Source organism: Balaenoptera acutorostrata, chromosome 15, assembly GCF_949987535.1.
Source record: "Balaenoptera acutorostrata chromosome 15, mBalAcu1.1, whole genome shotgun sequence".
Lineage (NCBI taxonomy): Eukaryota > Metazoa > Chordata > Mammalia > Artiodactyla > Balaenopteridae > Balaenoptera > Balaenoptera acutorostrata.
Window position 1 is genome coordinate 47,446,182 of NC_080078.1, and position 22,661 is coordinate 47,468,842.

Genomic DNA, 22,661 nt, shown 5'->3' on the forward strand with positions numbered 1-22,661 from the left:
CAGTTCAACATGAGTGGGAAAGAGAAGCAGAAGTGAAGTGAGAAACAGAACACACACGACAACAACACTGCATCTAGATTAGGGACTAGAGGAAAGACCAAAATCACTTTTGCAAAAGCACAGGGTCTGTTATGTCCCAAGACTGGTTCTGTGTGTCTGCGGATATGAAGGACACACAGCCACAGTGCAGCTGACCATCAATCTACTGGCATCTAACTGTGATGGGTTCAAAATGCAGACTCAGTCAGAATGGACTCTTTCATCAAAAAAGTGAACCTTTTATTTGCAACTGGACTCTCAGCCTACTACAAATTATCCTGATGGCTGTGTTCCAGTCTTACCTGTTTCCAAACAAAGATACAGTATCAACTGTCGCGTGCTTCCCCATCCACGTGAATTCCTGAGATGATAACCACCTTTCCTCATGCCTCCTGCTTCGTACCAGTCATGAGGCAACACTGCTTTATGAAGTCCTTAGAACTGCCTTAGCTCACTTCACCCTTAATAGAAGGGTAAAGACCTTGCAGTCATCATGATAACAATAGCTACTGTTTATTTAGTGCTTATATGCTAACCAACCACTGTGACAAGTGCTTGGCATACATTGTCTTCAATCCTTACAGCCTGGCTAGGTAGATATTAGTATTCTCACTTCATAGATAAAGAAACCAAAGCTCAGAGTATTACATAAATTGTTCACTATTGTACTCTTTTGTCAAGACGACTCCAAGACCTGAATTCTCCCACCATCCACTATACCCTATGTTCCTGCAAACACAGCACTCAATTGTCAGAGCCAACAATTGTATCCGGATGCTCTAAGTGACAGTGGAGAAATCAATCACTTAGCTACCCAGACTGCCCCCTCCATCTTTAGGCCTTCAGACAAAATTGCTTTTTCTTTTATGCCTAGTCAGCAGTTCTCTTAAAAAGTCAAAATCTCACCTTCTTTGTTGGCTTTCATTTTCTTGGCAATTCATTGTAGGGAAGGTGTTAGTTTGGGTAGAAAAGTTTAATTTTTAGGATCTCAGGAAATAGTGGATTTCCTTTCAAGGTCAAGGGAACAGCATGAACAAATGCAAAAACTTCCCAACAGAAGTACCATGACAGGTCCAGACCAACTAGAAGGGATACTGGGAATCACAGGAAAGGGGCATTGGATGGGAAGATGGATTGGCAACTGCAAACACTAGTCAATATGAAATGTACTTATATTTGGAAGTAACTGATACATATTATTTTACTCCCCAAATTGGAAAAGATAATTGACCTATGATCTGAAAATGATCAATGCCTTCTTTCCGACGTGCATACTGCATTCAGAAAGTGTCTGTTCATTCTGTGCCTTCAGGACCATGAGATCCCACCATTTACATAGTGAATGTAAACAGTACATCTTCAGCACAGTGCTGAAGAGGAACAAAGGAGCAGCCTCTTACCGGTGGTCTTGGACTTGGTCTTAACATAGACACCTTTTTGTCTATGCTATATGCTTCACAAATTGATTGTTGTAAGTATCAAAAAAAGAAATTCCTGAGAACCAGTTTACTTATCACTGACTTATGACAGAGAAACATTGACCCTATAAATCAAAATAATTTTCCCTACACTTAGCTTCTGAATGACTTCCAAGGAACCACTCTCTTACAAAAAACAATTCCAACTCTGATTTGACTAGATAAGTCCAAATATTCTGTTTGATATACACCAGGAGGTGGGAAGGGAGAACTCTGGGAAACTTTCCAATATTTTTGTGAAAAAAATTTTAATGAATACAAAGAATCATGAAATGCTAATACACTGGGACAGCACTAAAGCCTCAAAATAGAAGTTTACTTTAAACACAGTTTTATACACCCATAGACACTTTTCAAATTTTCCCTTTTTAGCACATAATTAATTTCCTAATTAACTAATTAGATATTTTAGCAGGCTTAAAGACTACAGGGGTTAAATACATAACTGTTCCATGGTTACTGTTATGGAAAAAATGGTGTTAATAAGGGTTGAGTTCTTCAAACATGTTTTTCATTTTTCCCTAAGAATATAATTCTGTGTGAGGCAGTGCTTTATTACAAATGTTAGGGGTAGGCGGACTGGGAACAAATCCCAAGTCTCTAATTTGAAAATCTAGCATTTCATAGATGGAGGTATAGTGTTTCCACATAACTGTACCTCTTGTTAACAAGAGTCTGTTTATTAACCACAGTTGACCACATGGTGTCTTGGGGAAAAAGGCAGTTTGTGTTCTGAAACTATTTCTGGATGTGCTCACCCATGTTCGGCTAACTGGTCTTGGGGTGGGGAGGCCAGTCTGGCTGCCCATGAGATGAATGGGGGAGGTTAGGACAGAAAGGGCATCTTTCTCCACAGAGATTTAGGCTGCCCCTAACTTTCCCATTCATTCACTAATTTATTCACTCATCAAAGTAATCATTCTTTCAGCAAATATGTATTGAGCCCATACTATAAGCCAGGGAAAGAATTAGGCACTTTACATGTATTATGCATTTATTCAACATCCAGAACATTTTTCTTGAGCTCCTACAATGTGCCAGTGATGTTTTAGAAACTGGTAAACAGGGTAAACATGGCTTTTACCCTCATAAACCTTTGGGGATTTTTCTTGTGGGGGTGGGGGTCATTTGGGTTCCATATTTTGTGGGGCCTGAGGTTTATACAATTTTGAAGGCCTATTTACCAAAAAGAAGATGCATTTATAAAAACTGGTCTGTCCAAGTGTGGGCCCTGAAGCTGAAGCTTTATTAACTTCATGGGAAATCTGCCTCTGGGCTCTGCTTGCTGACATCTCCTATTTCATAGTCTATGTTTGTGTCTCCCAACCAGGTAGGTTGCCAACCATTGGAAATTTACTTTTTTGGGGACTTAAAAGCATTTAAGTTTTTCAGAGTCTTTTAATAAATGCAAATTCTCTTAAATGAGATCACAGCTTAAGGTGTTATTATCCCCCAGGGGGGCTAGTAGGTGCCAAATAAACACTGAAGTAATTAATTAATTAAAGGTGTAAACAGAAGCCTTGTTAGCCGGGCAGAGAGTGGAAAAGTGAAGGGGAAGGGAGTTTCAGGGGCATCCATTGAAAACAATAGGGATTGAGAAGGCAGGTGTGTGCAAACTATGAACTGTTTTCCTTATAAATCTCTCTGGGGTCTGGCTGCCCAAGACTGACAAAGTTGCATCAAAGTCCTCAGTATTATAGCGACAGTTGCTACAGCAAATCCTAAAGGACAGGAAGGTGGCCCCAGAGCCTGTGAACAAATCTCCTCTGGGGACAATTTGCAGAACAGATAATCATTCTAATGATTATCCAATCTTATTTCTTTTTTCCTTTTCTGTAATTTAATTTTAATTTTTTTGAATTTCATTTTTTTTAAATACAGCAGATTAGTAGTTATTTATTTTATACATATAAGTGTATATATGTCAATCCCAATCTCCCAATTCGTCCCACCACCACCGCCCCTCCCCCCCACACACTTCCCCGCCTTGGTGTCCATACGTTTGTTCTCTATATCTGTGTCTCTATTTCTGCCTTGCAAACTGATTCATCTGTACCATTTTTCTATATTCCCCATATATGCGTTAGCATGCGGTACTTGTTTTTCTCTTTCTGACATACTTCACTCTGTATGACAGTCTCTAGGTCCATCCACGTCTCTACAAATGACCCAGTTTCGTTCCTTTTTATGGCTGAGTAATATTCCATTGTATATATATACCACATCTTCTTTATCCATTACTCTCTTGATGGACATTTAGGTTGTTTCCATGACCTGGCAATTGTAAACAGAGCTGCAAAGAACATTGGGGTGCATGTGTCTTTTTGAATTATGGTTTTCTCTGGGTATATGCCCAGTAGCAGGATTGCTGGGTCATATGGTAATTCTACTTTTAGTTTTTTAAGGAACCTCCATACTGTTCTCCATAATGGCCATATCAATTTACATTACCACCAACAGTGCAAGAGGGTTCCCTTTTCTCCACACCCTCTCCAGCATTGATTGTTTTTAGATTTTCTGGTGATGGCCATTCTGACTGGTGTGAGGTGAAAATTCACTGTAGTTTTGATTGGCATTTCTCTAATAATTAGTGATGTTGTGCCTCTTAGCCATCTGCATGTCTTCTTTGGAGAAATATCTGTTTAGGTCTTCTGCCCATTCTTTGATTGGGTTGTTTGTTTTTTTTAATATTGAGCTGCATGGGCTGTTTATATATTTTGGAGATTAATCCTTTGTTGATTCATTTGCAAATATCTTCTCCCATTCTGAGGGTTGTCCTTTCGTCTTGTTTATAGTTTCCTTTGCTGTGCAAAAGCTTTAAAGTTTCATTAGGTCCCATTTGTTTATTTTTGTTTTTATTTCCATTACTCCAGGAGGTGGGTCAAAAAAGACCTTGCTGTGATTTATGTCAAAGAGTGTTCTACCTATGTTTTCCTCTAAGAGTTTTACAGTGTACGGTCTTACATTTAGGTCTCTAATCCATTTTGATTTTATTTTTGTGTATGGTTTTAGGGAGTGTTCTAATTTCATTCTGTTACATATAGCTATCCAGTTTTCACAGCACCACTTATTGAAGAGACTGTCTTTTCTCCATTGTATATCCTTGCCTCCTTTGTCATACATTAGTTGACCATAGGTGCGTAGGTTTATCTCTGGGCTTTCTATCCTGTTGCATTGATCTATATTTCTGTTTTTGTGCCAGTACCATATTGTCTTGATTACTGTAGCTTTGTAGTAAAGTCTGAAGTCAAGGAGTCTGATTCCTCCAGCTCCAATTTTTTCCCTCAAGATTGTTTTGGCTCTTCAGGGTCTTTTGTGTCTCCATACAAATTTTAAGATTTTTTGTTACAGTTCTGTTAAAAATGCCATTGGTAATTTGATAGGGATTGCATTGAATCTGTAGATTGCTTTGGGTAGTGTAGTCATTTTCACAATACTGATTCTTCCAATCCAAGAACATGGTATACCTCTCCATCTGTCTGGGTCATCTTTGATTTCTTTCATCAGTGTCTGATAGTTTTCTGAGTACAGGTCTTTTACCTCCTTAGGTAGGTTTATTCCTAGGTATTTAATTCTTTTTCTGGCAATGGTGAATCTGATTGTTTCCTTAGTTTCTCTTTCTGATCTTTCTTTGTTAGTGTACGGAAACACAAGAGATTTCTGTGCATTAATTTTGTATCCTGCAACTTTACCAAATTCATTGATTAGCTCTAGTAGTTTTGTGGTAGCATCTTTAGGATTATCTATGTATAGTCATCTGCAAACAGTGACAGTTTTACTTCTTCTTTTCCAGTATGTATTCCTTTTATTTCTTTTTCTTCTCTGATTGCCATGGCTAAGACTTTCAAAATTATGTTGAATAAGAGTGGCAAGAGTGGACATCCTTGTCTTGTTCATGATCTTAGAGAAAATTCTTTCAGTTTTTAACCATTGAGAATGATGTTTGCTGTGGGTTTTTCATACATGGGCTTTATTATATTGAGGTAGGTTCCCTCTATGTCCACTTTCTGGAGAGTTTTTATCACAGATAGGTGTGGAAATTATGTCAAAGCCTTTTTCTACATCTATTGAGACGATCATATGGTTTTTATTCTTCAATTTGTTAATATGGTGTATCACATTGATTGATTTGCATGTACTGAAGAATCCTTGCATCCCTGGGGTAAATCCCACTTGATCATGGTGTAGCATCCTTTTAATGTGTTGTTGGATTCTGTTTGCTAGTATTTTGTTGAGGATTTCTGCATCTATGTTCATCAGTGATATTGCTCTGTAATTTTCTTTTTTTTTTGTAGTATCTTTGGTTTTGGTATGAGGGTGATGGTGGCCTTGTAGAATGAGTTTGGGAGTGCTCCATCCTCTGCAATTTTTTGGAAGAGTTTGAGAAGGATGGGTGTTAGCTCTTCTCAAAATATTTGATAGAATTCACCTGTGAAGCCATCTGGTCCTGGACTTTTGTTTGTTGGAAGATTTTTAACCACAGTTTCAATTTCATTACTTGTGACTGGTCTGTTCATATTTTCTATTTCTTCCTGGTTCAGTCTTGGAAGGTTATACCTTTCCAAGAATTTGTCCATTTCTTCCAGGTTGTCCATTTTATTAGCATTGAGTTGCTTGTAGTAGTCTCTTAGGATGCTTTGTATTTCTGCGGTGTCTGTTGTTACTTCTCCTTTTTCATTTTTAATTATACTGATTTGAGTCCTGTCCCTCTTTTTCTTGATGAATCTGGCTAATGGTTTATCAATTTTGTTTATCTTCTCAAAGAACTGGCTTTTAGTTTTATTGATCATTGCTATTGTTTTCTTCGTTTGTATTTCATTTATTTCTGCTCTGACCTTTATGATTTCTTTCCTTCTACTAACTTTGGGTTTTGTTTGTTCTTCTTTCTCTAGTTCTTTTGGTGTAAGGTTAGATTGTTTATTTGAGGTTTTTCCTGTTTCTTGAGGTAGGATTGTACTGCTGTGAACTTCCCACCTAGAACTGCTTTTGCTGCATTCCATAAGTTTTGGAGCGTCATGTTTCATTGTCATTTGTCTCTAGGTATTTTTTGATTTCCTGTTTGATTTCTTCAGTGATCTCTTGGTTATTTAGTAACGTATTGTTTAGCCTCCATGTGTTTGTGTTTTTTATGGTTTTTTCCCTGTAATTGATTTCTAATCTCATAGTATTGTGGTCGGAAAAGATGCTTGATATGATTCCAATTTTCTTAAAATTACTGAGGCTTGATTTGTGACCCAAGATGTGATGTATCCTGGAGAATGTTCCATGTGCACTTGAGAAGAAAGTGTAATCTGCTGTTTTCAGATGGAATGTCCTATAAATATCAATTAAATCTATCTGGTCTATTGTGTCATTTAAAGCTTGTGTTTCCTTATTAATTTTCTGTTTGGATGATCTGTCCATTGGTGTATGTGAGGTGTTAAAGTCCCCCACTGTTATTGTGTTACTGTCAATTTCCTTTTTTACAGCTGTTAGCAATTGCCTTATGAATTGAGGTGCTCCTATGTTGGGTGCATATATATTTATAATTGTTATATCTTCTTCTTGGATTGATCCCTTGATCATTATGTAGGGTCCTTCCTTGTCTCTTGTAACATTCTTTATTTTAAAGTCTGTTTTATCTGATATGAGTATAGCTACTCCAGCTTTCTTTTGATTTCCATTTGCATGGAATATCTTTTCCCATCCCCTCACTTTCAGTCTGTATGTGTCCCTAGGTCTGAAGTGGGTCTCTTGTAGACAGCATATGTATGGGTCTTGTTTTTGTATCCATTCAGCAAGCCTGTGTCTTTTGGTTGGAGTATTTAATCCATTCATGTTTAAGGTAATTATTGATATGTATGTTCCTATGACCATTTTCTTAATTGTTTTGGGTTTGTGTTTGTAGGTCCTTTTCTTCTCTTGTGTTTCCCACTTAGAGAAGTTCATTTAGCATTTGTTGTAGAGCTGGTTTGGTCGTGCTGAATTCTCTTAGCTTTTGCTTTTCTGTAAAGCTTTTGATTTCTCCATCGAATCTGAATGAGATCCTTGCCGGGTAGAGTAATCTTGGTTGTAGGTTCTTCCCTTTCATCACTTTAAGTATATCATGCCACTCCCTTCTGGCTTGTAGAGTTTCTGCTGAGAAATCAGCTGTTAACCTTATGGGAGTTCCCTTGTATGTTATTTGTCATTTTTCCCTTGTTGCTTTTAATAATTTTTCTTTGTCTTTAATTTTTGTCAATTTGATTATTATGTGTCTCGGCGTGTTTCTCCTTGGGTTTATCCTGCCTTGGACTCTGTGCTTCCTGGACTTGGGTAGCTATTTCCTTTCCCATGTTAGGGAAGTTTTTGACTCTAATCTCTTCAAATAGTTTCTCGGGTCCTTTCTCTCTCTCTTCTCCTTCTGGGACCCCTCTAATGAGAATGTTGTGGTGTTTAATGTTGTCCCAGATGTCTCTTAGGCTGTCTTCATTTCCTTTCATTCTTTTTTCTTTATTCTGTTCCATGGCAGTCAATTCCACCATTCTGTTTTCCAGGTCACTTACCTGTTCTTCTGCCTCAGTTATTCTGCTATTGATTCCTTCTAGTTTATTTTTCATTTCAGTTATTGTATTGTTCATCTCTGTTTGTTCTTTAGTTCTTCTAGATCTTTGTTGAACATTTCTTGCATCTTTTCAATCTTTGCCTCCATTCTTTTTCCAAGGTCCTGGATCATCTTCACTATCATTATTCTGAATTCTTTTTCTGGAATGTTGCCTTTCTCCACTTCATTTAGTTGTTTTTCTGGGGTTTTATCTTTTTCCTTCATCTGGTATATAGCCCTCTGCCTTTTCATCTTGTCTGCCTTTCTTTGAATGTGGTTTTTGTTCCACAGGCTGTAGGATTGGAGTTCTTCTTGCTTCTGCTGTCTGCCCTGTGATGGATGAGGCTATCTAAGAGGCTGTGCAAGCTTCCTGATGGGAGGGACTGGTGGTGGGTAGAGCTGGGTGTTGCTCTGGTGGGCAGAGCTCAGAAAAACTTTAATCTGCTTTCTGCTGATGGGTGGGGCTGAGTTCCCTCCCTGTTGGTTGTTTTGGCCTGAGGCGAACCAGCACTGGAGGCTACAGGCTCTTTTCTGGGGCTAATGGCAGACTCCAGGAGGGCTTATGCCAAGGAGTACTTCCCAGAACTTCTGCTGCCAGTGTCCTTGTCCCCGCAGTGAGCCACAACCACCCCCCACCTCTGCAGGAGACCCTCCAGCACTAGGAGGTAGGTCTAGTTCAGTCTCCTATGGGGTCACTGCTCCTTCCCATGGGTCCTGATGCGCACACTACTTTGTGTGTGTCCTCAAGAGTGGAGTCTCTTTTTCCCCCAGTCCCGTCTAAGTCCTGCAATCAAATCCCACTAACCTTCAAAGTCTGATTCTCTGGGCATACCTCTCCTATTGTTGGACCCCCAGGTTGGGAAGCCTGATGTGGGGCTCAGAACCTTCACTCCAGTGGGTGGACTTCTGTTGTATAATTGTTCTCCAGTTTGTGAGTCACCCACCCAGCAGTTATGGGATTTGATTTTATTGTGATTGTGTCCCTCCTACCATCTCACCGTGGCTTCTCCTTTGTCTTTGGTTGTGGGGTATCTTTTTTGGTGAATTCCAGTGTCTTCCTGTCAATGATTGTTAGCAGTTAGTCATGATTTCAGTGCTCTCATTAGAGGGAGTGCACATCCCCATATCCTGCCATCTTGAACCATTCTCCTGTTCCTTTTTGATATACACCAACTGTGATTTTCCAATCTTGACTATAACTTTATTCCAAAAAATTACCTTTAGAGCCAGACAATATTTATCATTAGTTAGCCATTTCACCTTAAAATGTACTTATCTGTTTACTTTTCAGTTAGAAACAATACATGGATCTCAACCAGCCATAGGCAGCCACAGGGAGATGGGTGGATGGGGGAGGAGGTTGTGGGGGTGGTAGCTAAAGAATGGGTGAATGGAAGTTTGGGAGAGGATGAGACAGGGCCAGACCCCAAGGGAAAGCCTTGTCCAAGCACAGGAAGAGAAAGGTAAATGGAGACATGTTGGCTTGGCTAGCCTGTGTAGTCAGACCTTCTGCATGAGGAAGAATCATGGACATGCTCTGTGGGAAGGTTCAATAGTGAACATTGTTATCTATGTCCTGTGGAGAACTGTGAAAGCAGTGATTTATAATCTGACAAAAATAATTTAAACATATATAAGAAGCTCCCATCTGAACCGCATATTCAGTCAAGAGGATTTGCAAATGAATGCTGTTGACAATTTTACCACCCTCTTCCATTCAGAGGAGGCTGATGGAAATCTTGTGGTTCTGGAGTTTTAAGGGAGATAATTCAGAAGGCATTCCTCTCCTGAGGAGACAATGAGCAGAAAGAAAAAAATCAATTCTGTTATGGTCTGATGCTTCCTGTTTCCCAAGGTCTGGAGGGAAGGCATTTTTTCTGGGGAGTTCATGGGTGGAGATTCCGGCTGCTATCTTGGCCATGACCCTGAGGGAAACATGGTCACTCATTCATTTACTTTTTCAATAGTTAATTCATTCCCTCAATCATAACCCTTAAGATTTCTATATTCTCATAGTCTGATCCCTATATTCATGCAGAGAAACAGTACAAACAGGAGGGAAGGAAGGAAGGAAGGGAGGGAGGGAGGGAGAGAGGGAGGGAGGATAGAAGGAGAGAAGGAAGAGGAAAGAGGATTCCCAATTTATATTTAAATACAATTTTAATTTGGAAGAATTTTAATATTTCAAAGCTGTTTCTTGAAAGATACCACCAATATCAGAAGTCTCAATAATCATCTTGTACTCCATTTCTTCTGTTTTCTACCAGTTTTCTGAAATCCTGCACTGCTCTTGGATACCTCCTTCTCAAACAGAACACAGCAAATGAAACAAATCTAAAACTCTCCCTCCTCTATCTTCACATCTCAGCCTCTCCCCATCTCTTTCTCTATCCTCTCTCACTAACTTCCCACACTCACCTCCCACCTTCTGATTTTTGTTTGTTTGTTCTGCCCAGTTTCCAAATCCAAAGGAGAAAAGCCTAGAAATCTGTTGATGGGAGGGGGCAGACAGAAGGAGAGGATAGTGGCCTCCCCCCGGGAGTTAGGTCAGAGGCGGGATGCTCATAAGTGAATGTCTGACACTGTTCCATGTTCACTACATACCCTGGACAAAAGTTTTGAGATCCTATTTTGTGCCAGGCATCATGCCAGGCTCTGTGGACACAAAGGTAGCCAAAGTGCTGTCCCTGCCCTCCAGAAACTGAGCAATCTGCTGCAGCAGTCAAAAAAGCAAACAGCAAATTACAATGCTCTGAGATAAAGTCTCTTCCAGATTTGAGCAGAGAACTTTGGGGTCTCTGGAGGTTGGGGGGGAAGGGGGCGAGTTCCCAGGAGGCATGGGAGAGCTTCTGAGTTGAGGTAACCTCTGAACCACGGTTATGAGGAGTTCGCCTGGTAGGTGTAGGGACGCAGAGGGGAGAGGAATAGAAGGACAGTTCTGCACACAGACATGTGAGGGACCCTGAAGGATAGAGAGATTTCCACTGAGGCCCTCGCATGGCCTTGCTCCCACTATCTCTTCTTTGCCATTGTCTCTAGCATATGCCTTTAGCCCCTACCTGTCTCTCTCCACCTCTCCTAATAAAATTCAAATTGTTCAAACAATGGCTGCTAATCCCCAAAACAACCCCTCCCTCTTCCTGCTAAAGCTATAAACACTCCACCCTGCTTCTCCAGTTAGAATCTCTGCCCAGCCTTCTCATGTCCTGCTACTCTAGAATAAAACAGAGGCTCACATTAACGGTGCTCTTGCTAGTGGTTGATTTTCTTCCATAGAGAACAGCACAGAGGCAGACCCAGATATCCCATTTGGGTAACTGTGAGTAGTTCTGTGCGGGTGAGCCAAAAAGTTGGGGATGCGAACAAGCGTGGTGGGTGACAGGGTCATTGAGGTGACCAAGAGACAGCCAGATTATGGCCGGCCTTGAAAACCATCTTCAGGATTTGAGGCTTGGTACAGAGGACTGTGGATTCGTCTAAGGGATCCATTGGGGATCCGTTAAAACAAGAAGCAAGTGGCATGGAATTGAGACGTGGAAAATTTATGGTTCTGAGGATGGGCTGGAGAGGAAGGGAAACAGAGGCAGGGAGCACAGGTAGGAGGTAACTGAAGCTCTCCAGGTGAGAGAAGAAGGCATCTTGCCACTGCCTTTCCCCACCTGGGTGGTGAGGATGCCATCGGGGACCCTGGCCAAAACCTGCTAACGGTAGTCAGCAAGAGTGTCACCCTCGCTCCTCTAACTGTATAATCTTTATCTGCCTGATTACACAGGAGAGGCTCTTTAATCATCAGCACAATGTATGGCACATGGTAAGTATTCAATGGAAGTTCATTGTCTGGAATTGAAATATTTTGGAAGCTACCAAGGCCTCAGGTTTATTTAGGTGAACAGCACTATGAAAATATACCATCCCCAGAACCTGAAGAAACTTGTATCTTTTCACTTCCTCTTGCTGTGATAAAGGAACATTACAATAGCAACAAAACTTTTCAAATCAACACAATGTTTTTGTGACAGTGTGCAATCCCAGCTTATGAATTTTTTTTTTTTTAGTTTATTAAGAGATGATATTAAAAAAAAAGTTACCCACATTTTCCAATTCTGCCACCATCTGGGCAAACAATGTAAATATTTACAAGCAAAGTCTTAAGGTGAAGATGTAGGTTCCGCAGTATTTTGAAACCTGATAGTGTTGCTTTTCACAATGGCCTGTGGTTTCCCTCCATTGTGTTTCCTTACAAAGCCTTTGAACAAGCATGTGACACACTCAGGGAGCATTAGCAGATGCTAAAACATTTTATTAGCTGATTTATTAAGCTATTGAGGGTCATTCTTTGAAAAATGGAGAGAGAAATCCAGACACAACAGAAGTTAGAGAAATCAGAAATCAACCTTTGGAACAATGGTAGCTAGTCACTTTTTTTCTCTTTGTTAATATACCAAGGTAATTCAAAACAGATCGATGTCTGTGTGAATGCTTATAGACTTTTTTTTTTCTTTCCAGTGAGAGAAGGTTCAGGAAAAGTAGAAGAAAAAAAAAAAAAAAGGAAAGAAAGCAAGAGAGAGAGAGAGAGAGAGGAGGGAGGGAGAAAGAGAAGAGAATACAGTGATACAGTGCCGTTGGCATATTTACAGGAACTACAAATTTAACTGGAACCTGCTTGTGATTTGTCCCTCTTCAGATCTGCTATTAAGAAGCAACTTTATTTCTACATGCAGCTAAAATTACATAGAAAAACTGAGTCACATGATAACACCCTTATCTAAACATCTTGATAGAAGGAAGATTGCCAAGAAAGGATGGCTTATGGTTTAGGAGGAGTGGGACGGGTCAATATGTGGCTGGATTTGAGGGGCACAGGGAAGATATCTCAAAATTTCCTCATTGGATGGCTGGAAGTTAGCATCTATTCTTTCAGGTAATGCATTTACCTTCTCTGGGTCCCATTTTCAGATACAACTGGTCCTGGAAAAGTGAATGGAAGCAAGTCGCTCCCCATTTAGTGTTTTTACTATGTCCTCCTTAGGACAGGCAAACTAAAGCATGATGAGAAAACTGGGACCAGGGAACCAGAGGAGAGCTTGCAGGGTGATCAGATGGCCACTACTTTCCACCTCTTCCCTGCAATTCTTCAGTGAATGAAGAGGAGATCAACTACATTTACTTTACAATTTTCCCAGGTTCTGCTGTTGCCGAAGAACATCGCAATCTGACTGTTAATTCACAGAGTGATTTTCATTTACAATATATAAACTATAACATGTTAATAATTGGAAGGAACTCTACTAACTGACCTTTTAGAATCCCACCAGATTATAAACCATCAAATATCTGATTGAAAACAGTCCACAATCTGGCTTTTCTTAAAATACTAAGTTTTATTTTGAACTTCCTTTTTATTACAAGAGCCACCTTCCATTAATATTCGCAAAGCAAAAAGGCGCTATCAGAGGAAACAGGAAGAAGCAGAAATTTTGTCAGCCAGATTGGCCTAACCTTGACTTTGTTGTGCAAAGTATGGGCTCTAAGAGGCCTGTTCATTTTGTGGGAGCCAAATCTATTGCTTATAAGCCTCTGCCATTTAAAAAGTCATGATGGGCAGTTCACGCTGCTCATTAATACTCAAGCAATTGTTGATATTTGTTCTGGATTTCAACATCTAATTAAAGCTGAGTGGCTAGATTTGCATACAATAAGCAATAGAAGTGACTTGCATCCTCAGTCCCACAGGCATAATCAGCTTCACCATACAGTATCATTAAAACTCGCATGCTAATTATAGCTAATTGGTCCCTGTAAATAGAAGCTTTTTCATTCAGGATATAGACTTTTTTTCAAAAGCCCAAATCCTGCTATTCATCTAAAAAGGCCCAAGATGCTTAAGTCACCTTAAAAGAAAAATTGTTCAGGAAAGATTCTGTGTGTGTGTGTGTGTGTGTGTGTGTGTGTGTGTCCCCAAGATACAAAAAAAATCTGGGTTTCTTTATTGAAAGGATTCAGATCCTCAGTCAAAGCAAAGCAATTTGTTTTAACCTACTAATTAATTGTACTTGTTGGTAAAATATGAAATTGCCCAATTAGAAATGAATAAAATAAGCATTCATAGTTTGGGGGGATTAAACAAAAATTATTAATAGATTAAATCCTGGAGTGGCCCTTTTGAAATTGTTCTCTAATTAATCCTAAAGGACCACATGAAAAGTGAAATATTGGACAGCTTTGATATGGAAAAACAAACTGGCCTTCTCCAAAATCAATGCTAAATACTATAAATCTAATGATCAATTGTCAACAGTCAAAAAAAAAAAAAAGGCTAAAATAAATGCTGTATATAAATGGATTACTAGAGCAACACCTCACTTATTTTGTATTTAGAGCTCCCCTGGTTTGCTGCTGCATTAAACTGAGCCTGGAAATTTCTAACCGCGGCAGCTCATACAGCAAGGCCAAGAGTTTGAGGTGTGGTCATTATTTTACCACCACCTTGGAAATAATACTAAAAAAGATTGAATAACCCCGTGGCCCATTGTTTATTACCCACTGGGAAAGCTCAGCTATAAAAGAGATTTTAAATTAACAAACATTTCTGGATGTGACTTGTTTTGTAAAAAGAAAATTAATATCAGAGAGAAACGTGAAGCCAAGTAAACAATATATTTTTTAACAGCAGAAATCGTTTAGACAAAAAAGTGTTTCAAGAGAGATTCCATTCCATTTTGCTCCATCCTGGTGCTTCCTCTTCTCTGCCTGCAACCTAAGAAGGGAAGTTGTAGATGATGCTTCTTTCAGATGCACCTTGCTCAGCCAGTGAGATGGTAGATGGTGATGGCTCCCAGATTACATTTCATGTCTGGGGTAAGAGAGGAAAGGAATGGAAGAGAACAAAAGAAAATGGGGAGAGAAAAAGCTCCTGGAGTAAAGAAGGGAATTTCAGGGGTGTGGCTAATAATTAGAGGCTCTGCTCAGTTTTAGTGCCTGGGTAGTTCCCGATCTCTATCTTCTGCTTTCATTATCCTGGGCATTTCCTTCTAAAAGAGTTTTAAGTCACTGACATATGAATTTATGACTTTAAAAACAACTAATGTATGACTTCATGCCAGTACACAGATGATTTGATTTTCTGACTTTTTAAAAACCACCACCACAATAAATACAATAAAGTATCAAGTAAAGATCTCTCATACATTGGCCCTTGGTCACAGTGACTCATCTGTCCCACAAGTAAATATAAAACTGCTCAAGAAATGGCACTTAGAGTTCACCTATTTCTCCCTTCCTTTTACCTGTCACTGCCCCTCCAACCCCCTCCCTCCCCAAAGACTTTGTCTTACTGGACATTTTCTCCTCATTTATAGAAGGTTTATCTCAGATGTTTTTCTCTCCTTAACTTTCCTTGACTTGGAATCCCACTGGTCTTCCTCTCTCCCACATTCTATTGTGCCCGAATTTTTTTATTAATAAAAAAATATGAAAGACTTAAAAAATAAGGCAAAAGATGGGCAGCACAAGGCCACACAGGGGCAAAGACTCACTGAAGAATCATCTAGGAGAATGTGTTTTGCTCAACTCACTGATTACTATTGTGAAAAGATCGCAAACATAGTGAGGTTACACACTAATTTGTAGATTTTTATTCAGGAGAGACACAATGTATATCTGGAAAAAACGATAATTCTAAAAATTATGCTTCATTGCTCTGTAGGGAATTAACTACTTTTATATCTAACCTAGCAATCTTATCTTAATATTCCTTTATTAAGTTGCCTGTAAATATCTAGCTCCACGAATGCTCTTTGAATTGGTTCCATCATCTTGCTGGTTCTCTCATTAACTGATGAGGTGAACAAAATCTTTGACACTTTAATATTTATGTGAAAATCATAGTTTTAACAGTTTGAATATTATACTTTGGCAGAATCAATTTTATTTACATACTTTTATTACTTATATTGTTTAATTAACTGGCTTTACTTTTCAGTTATACAGTTGACCCTCCATCCCAAGGGTTCTGCATCTGCAGATTCTACCAATCGTGGATCAAAAATATTCGAAAAAAAATTACATAAAGTTCCAATGAACAAAACTTAAATTTGACATGTGCAGGCAAATATTTGTATAATATTTACCTTGTATTTATAACTACTTACATGGCATTTACATTGTATTAGGTATTATAAGTAATCTAGATATGATTTAAAGTATATGGAAGAATGTGTGTAGGTTATATGGCATTTTAGGTAAGGGATGTGAGTATTGGTGGATTTTGTTGTCTGTGGGGGGTACTGAAACCAGTCCCCCTTGGATAGCAAGGGACAACGTACTGTGAAATTTTCAGAACCAAAGCCATTTATTTCTAGATCTGCAGTACCCAGCATGGGCTCCTGGCACTTAATAGGTAGGTTCTCAATAAATGCTGTTTGTGGATTGTTGAATTCAATATCATGACCACACTCATAAACCACTGGAGCAGAGTCACCTACATTTGGTCCCAGAGGCTTATATTTGTCTTTCCTTACTTTGGCATCTGTGTTACTAAATAGACTTTATTTTAACTCATGTTATATGACATAAAATGAATCATAACCTGTCTCACCTGGTATTTCACATAAATGTACATCCTAAGAAATATTCAGATGTGCAGTGCAGGCAGGTTTTCTTTTATCCCCTATATTTAATAAAATACATATACATATATATACACACATATATATGTACTTTTTATTAAGTGTAAATTTAGATATATGATTAGATATATATAAAATATCTACATTCTAGTCGAGAGTAGGAAAATTAACTAAAAGAAAGAAAAGAGGCCACATTGTCATCTACAGTATGGTTTCCACAAATTCTCCCTACATGAAAGCTGTTAATTCAATAATAAAACTTGAACTTATTTTTTACTGTAAAAAGCTGCTGAAGGCTTGTTCCCCACCTCCCTGGGCCAGAGGCCAATAAATTATAGTACTGAATATGAGATTGAAAAAAAAGTAAAGACAAGAAAAGCAAACATCGACAGCAGTAACCAAAATAGGTTTCAAATATTGTTAGGAAATTTCTGTCATTTCAAAATAAATCCAAGTCTACAATATCCATGTCGCGTCACTAAAAATTCCATGGTTAATGAGGCTTCAAAACCCTTGTTTGATCAGTTTCTCATATCCTCTTACCGTACATAATTCTTAGAAAGGATTTTTGCCGGCCAGAACAAGTATTTTATTATTCAATTGGTTTAAGTTACTATAAACAGCCAGAAGTTTTAAATAATGGATCAAATTCATTTTTTTCCCAGTTTGCTACTATACAATTCGGACCTTTGATCTTTTTTACTATTCTCCAATCACTAGACTGCAGATGTAAAACAATACACATTTTATTTTAGATATTAATTATATACTTCATACTTGCTCAATAACTTTATCTCCCATGCATTCCATTCCAAATTCCAATGTCTCAGACTATTTACTTCAATAGTATAGCTCAAGTACTCCAGAAGAACTTTTCCAAAAGTATGGATAAAATCCCCAGACATTCTAAAGTTCATGGTTAAAAAAAAAACCAAAAAAAAAAAGCAAAAACGTTGCATCCAAGCAGCATTACTTTATAAATTTTCAAATTCAAAAAAGAAGGTTATTAAGGGCTGTGAAAAACTCAATATAAAAATGCAAATAAAATATTAATAAAGGAGAAAAAAACAACTAGTACTACTTTGAGGACTAAAAAGCTCTTTGATTCACTTTCTACTAAAATTGACCAACCCATCATTTGCAATCAAGTAACGGATGCCTAGCGAATGATCAGCGAGTCAACAATGTTGCTTACATGACATTAAGAAGCCAACAAGGAATTAAGCAAAAAAAAAGTGGTTTCTGCCTAAACACAAAACACGCGTGCACAAGTCATTTTCTCAGGCTCCCACTTAACTTTTAGTGACTGTCAACTCACAATTCCAGTTATCATGTTTCCCATTCCATAGCATATAGAAATGCCAAATCATAAAGGCAAGCGAGAAAGCAAACCAATATACTTTCTTGTCCTTGTACTATGCAATTCTGAAATCAAATATACTTGCCTATTTTAATATTGGAGCCAGGCAAAAATAACTTAACTTCTTACTCCAGGAAATAACATGTTCTTGTAAAACGTAACCATGAACCAACTGAAATAGCCTGCTTATTAATACCAACAGACTGATCATCAAGGCTTGCTTTAGATCTGTCCCCTCACTGTGACCACCAGTCCAAAGCTATTATGCATTAACCTCTGCAAAACCACAGCCACTTCCCTGCCTTGTAAGACCCATCTTAAAATCACCCAGTTCATACCGTACACTATACATAATCTCCCTGAATTTCCTCATTTGAAGCACTACCAAGACTATCAAGGTTATGGTCTCTCATCTTTCAATAGGTTTAATAAACCCAGCTGTGCTTGATCAGTAGATATTTCTGGTGGATTTTTGGAAGACTGACAGTCCAAACAGGTACACTGATAAGGAGAAGTAGCAACCACTGTGACAGGAAACATCTAAAACTTTACAAACCAAGCACAGGAACCTAAAAATACATAACAGTCCATGTCAACAATAGTCCTCTTTATTTCAGTACACTCTCATAATGTACCTATATTAGAAGACAGAATAAAAATGAAGTTCATAGTGATAAATGATTGAGTCATTAATATAATCTTAAATCATCTTCAATATAATCTGTATAAGAAGACAGAGAAATGTATAATATATTTTACAGAGAGTTCTACCAAAATTAAATAATATTTTTAAAGTTTTGGCATGTACCCAAATATCAAATAATATTCTAAAAGTTTTGTCAAGTCTAGGTTTTGGCTCGACTGTCCAGGTGATGTATTCTCAGGAGCTCCAGTCAGCTGAGGTACCACCATATTGTGTTCAATCAAATACCAGCTTCTGAATTGCAAAGGAATGTTGTACCTTGGCCCTAAATTCAAGGTGCAATTCAAAGAATTCATGTTTTACAGTTGGCGAGTTAAGTCCACAGTCTTTGTAACCAGACAGAACAGAATTCTATCTTTAGCTTTACAATTTTCTAGACATGCAACCCTCAGCAAGTTAGTTAACTGTTCTGACCCTCAATTTCTTTGTCTGTTGAAAAAGAAAAAAGAGAGAGAGGTCTGGAACAAGATGGCAAAATAGGAAGATCCTGAGCACACCTCCTCCCACAGATACACCAAAACTACAACTACGAATAAAACAACTATCTCTGAGAATAACTTGAAGACCAGCAGAACATATTTTCTACAACTAAGGATACAGAGAAAAGGCCATAATGAGATGGGTGGGAGGGACAGACACACAGTCTAGTCAGATCCCACACCCTGGTACAGCAACCCACAAAAGTGGGAGAGATGACCACCGTGGAGTTCTCCGCTGAGGAGTAAGGGGTCCAAGCCCCACCTTGGGCTCCCCAGCCTGGGGAACCTGCACTGGGAAGACAAGTTCCCTTAATGTCTGGCTTTGAAAACCAGCAGGGCTTACATCCGGGAGGGATGGCAGGCTGTGGGAAACTGAGGCTCTGTTCTTGAAGAGCTTGTGCAGAAACTCACTCCCTCCAAGTCGCTGTGCAGAGGCAGCAGCTTGAAAAATGAGAAGGAGATTCATCGACTAATTTTAGGGCATGTGCAGGAGGGACAGATGTTTAGTGGAACTTTCTGCATGGATGGAAGTGATAGCAAACTCCATTTTTTTTTTTTTTTCACTCTCCTTCCACCTAGCTCGCCTGGCACTGGTGGGTACCATTTCTATATCAACCTAGCTAACACTGTGTTCCCCTGAGGACTCACCTCACACAACCCACCTTCCCCAGCTGGCCCCTCCAAAGTGGCTCCTGCCCCACCCCACTCAGTGGATGGCCCTGGCTGGTATCAGCACTCTTCTGTAGCAGCTCCCATTCCAGGGGGCCAGCCCCTCATATCAGCACACTCATAGAAGTCATGGCCATATCTCTCAATCACCTTGGCTGGGGACCATCCCCGCCCATCAGGGCATCTGCAGCAGTTACAGCCAAGCCACACAGGTAGACGGGTCATGGGCCATCCCTGCCCACCAGTGTATTTGCAGCAATCATGGCCCAACCACAACAGAAGGGTGCTTGCAGCCCAAACAGGGGACACCTGTGGAGCACCTGGCTCTGGTGACCAGTGGGGGATCATGCCACTGAGCCCCACAGGACACCTTCTACATAAGGCTACTTTTCCAAGACCAGGTGATGTAGCTGATATACTTAACACATAGAAACAAACACAGAGAATTAGGCAAAAAGAGTAGACAAAGAGACACCTGCTAAACAAGAAAAAGATAAAATAAGATAATTTAAGAATTAAATGAAATGGAGATAAGCAATTTACCAGAAAGGTTTTCAAAATAATAGTCATAAATATGTTCACCAAACTCAGAAGAAGGGATAAACTCCGTGAGAACTTCAACAAAGAGATAGGAAAAATATAAAAGAGAACAAATCAGAACTGAAGAATGCAATAACTGAAATGGGAAATATACTAGAGAAAATCAATGGTAGATGAGAGGATGCAGGATGCAGAATAATGGATCAGCAACCTGGAAGACAGGGTAGTGGAAATCACCCAACCAGATTTAGAAAATGAGGATTAAAAAAAAGAATTTAAAAAATGAGGATAGTTTAAAGGATCTCTGAGACAACATCAAGTGAACTAACATTCACATTATAGAGTTTCCAGAAGGAGCGGGGAGAGAGAGAAAGGGACAGAAAAACTATTTGAAGAAATAATGGCTGAAAACTTCCCTAACCTGGTGAAAGAAACAGACATCCAAGTCCAGGAACACAAACAGTCCCAAACAAGGTGAATCCAAGAGACCCACACCAAGACATACTGTGATTAAAATGTCAAAAGTTAAAGAGAGGGGCTTCCCTGGTGGCGCAGTAGTTGAGAATCTGCCTGCCAATGCAGGGGACACGGGTTCGAGCCCTGGTCTGGGAGGATCCCACATGCCACAGAGCAACTAGGCCCATGAGCCACAATTGCTGAGCCTGCGCGTCTGGAGCCTGTGCTCCGCAATAAGAGAGGCCGCGATGGTGAGAGGCCCACGCATCACGATGAAGAGTGGCCCCCGCTTGCCGCAACTAGAGAAAGCCCTCGCACAGAAACGAAGACCCAACACAGTCATTAAAAAAAAAAAAAAAAAAGTTAAAGAGAGAATCTTAGAAGCAGCAAGAAAAAAAAAAAAACAACTAGTTACATACATGAGAACCCCCAATCTGCTGATTTTTTAGCAGATACTTTATGTGCTAGGAGGGACTACATCAAACTAAAAAGATTCTGCACAGTCAAGGAAACAATCAACAAAACAAACGGCAATCTACTGAATGCAAATGATATATCTGATGAGAAGTTAATATCCAAAATATATAAAGAACTCATGCAACTCAACATTAAAAAAAAGCAATCTGATTAAAAAATGGACAAAGGCCCTGAATAGACATTTTTCCAAAGAAGATGTACAGATGGCCAACAGACACATGAAAAGAAGTTCAATATCACTAATCATCAGGAAAATGTGAATCAAAACCAAAGTGAGATACCATTCATGTCTGTCATCAAAATGTTATCATCAAAATGACAACAAATAACAAGTGTTGATGAGGACGTGGAGAAAAGGGAACCCTTGTATGTTACTGGTGGGAATGTATATTGGTGCAGGCCCAATGCAAAACAGTAAGGAGGTTTCTAAAAAATCAAAAAATAGAACTACCATAAGATCCATCAATGCCACTTCTGTGTATTTATACAAAGAAAACAGAAACACTAATTTGAAAAGATATATCCACTCCCGTGTTCATTGTAGCACTGTTTACAACATCTAACATATGGAAGCAACCTAAGTGTCCATTGATTGATAAATGGGTAAAGAAGATGTGGTGTATATATATATATATATATATATATATATATATATACACACACACACACACATATATACGTGTGTATACATATATATATATACATACACACACATACATACACATACATGTACACGTACACGTACACACACAGTGGAATACTCCTCAGTCATACAAAATGATATCTTGCCACTTCTGACAACATGGGTGGACCTAGAGGGTATTATGCTAAGTGAAACAAGGCAGAAAGAGAAATTCAAATGTTGTATGATTTCACTTATATGTGGAATCTAAAAAACAAAATGAACAAATATAACAAAACTGCAACAGACTCATAGATACAGAGAACAAATTGGTAGTCACCAGAGGGGTGGGCAGTGTAGCATTGGGCAAAATAGGTGAAGGGGATTAAGAGCTACAAATTTTCAGTTGTAAAATAATTAAGTCACAGGGATACAATGAATATAGTCAGTAATATTGTAATAATATTGTAATAACTTTGTATGGTGACATGTTTACTAACTAGACTTACAGTGGTGATCAATTCATCATATATACAAATATAGATTAACAATGTTACACACCCAAAACTAATATAATATTGTATGTCAACTATAATTTTTTAAAAAATACCAACCTCACAGAGCTATTGCGATGATTACAATGTAGAGT

The 22,661-nt window shown here is 38.9% G+C and overlaps 1 protein-coding gene across 4 annotated transcripts in view; it reads right to left on the reverse strand.

Annotated features, from left to right (window-relative positions):
* MACROD2 (mono-ADP ribosylhydrolase 2) overlaps window positions 1–22,661 on the reverse strand; it is a 2,013,670-nt gene that overhangs the window by 756,961 nt on the left and 1,234,048 nt on the right. The gene's annotated exons all lie outside the window — the stretch shown is intronic.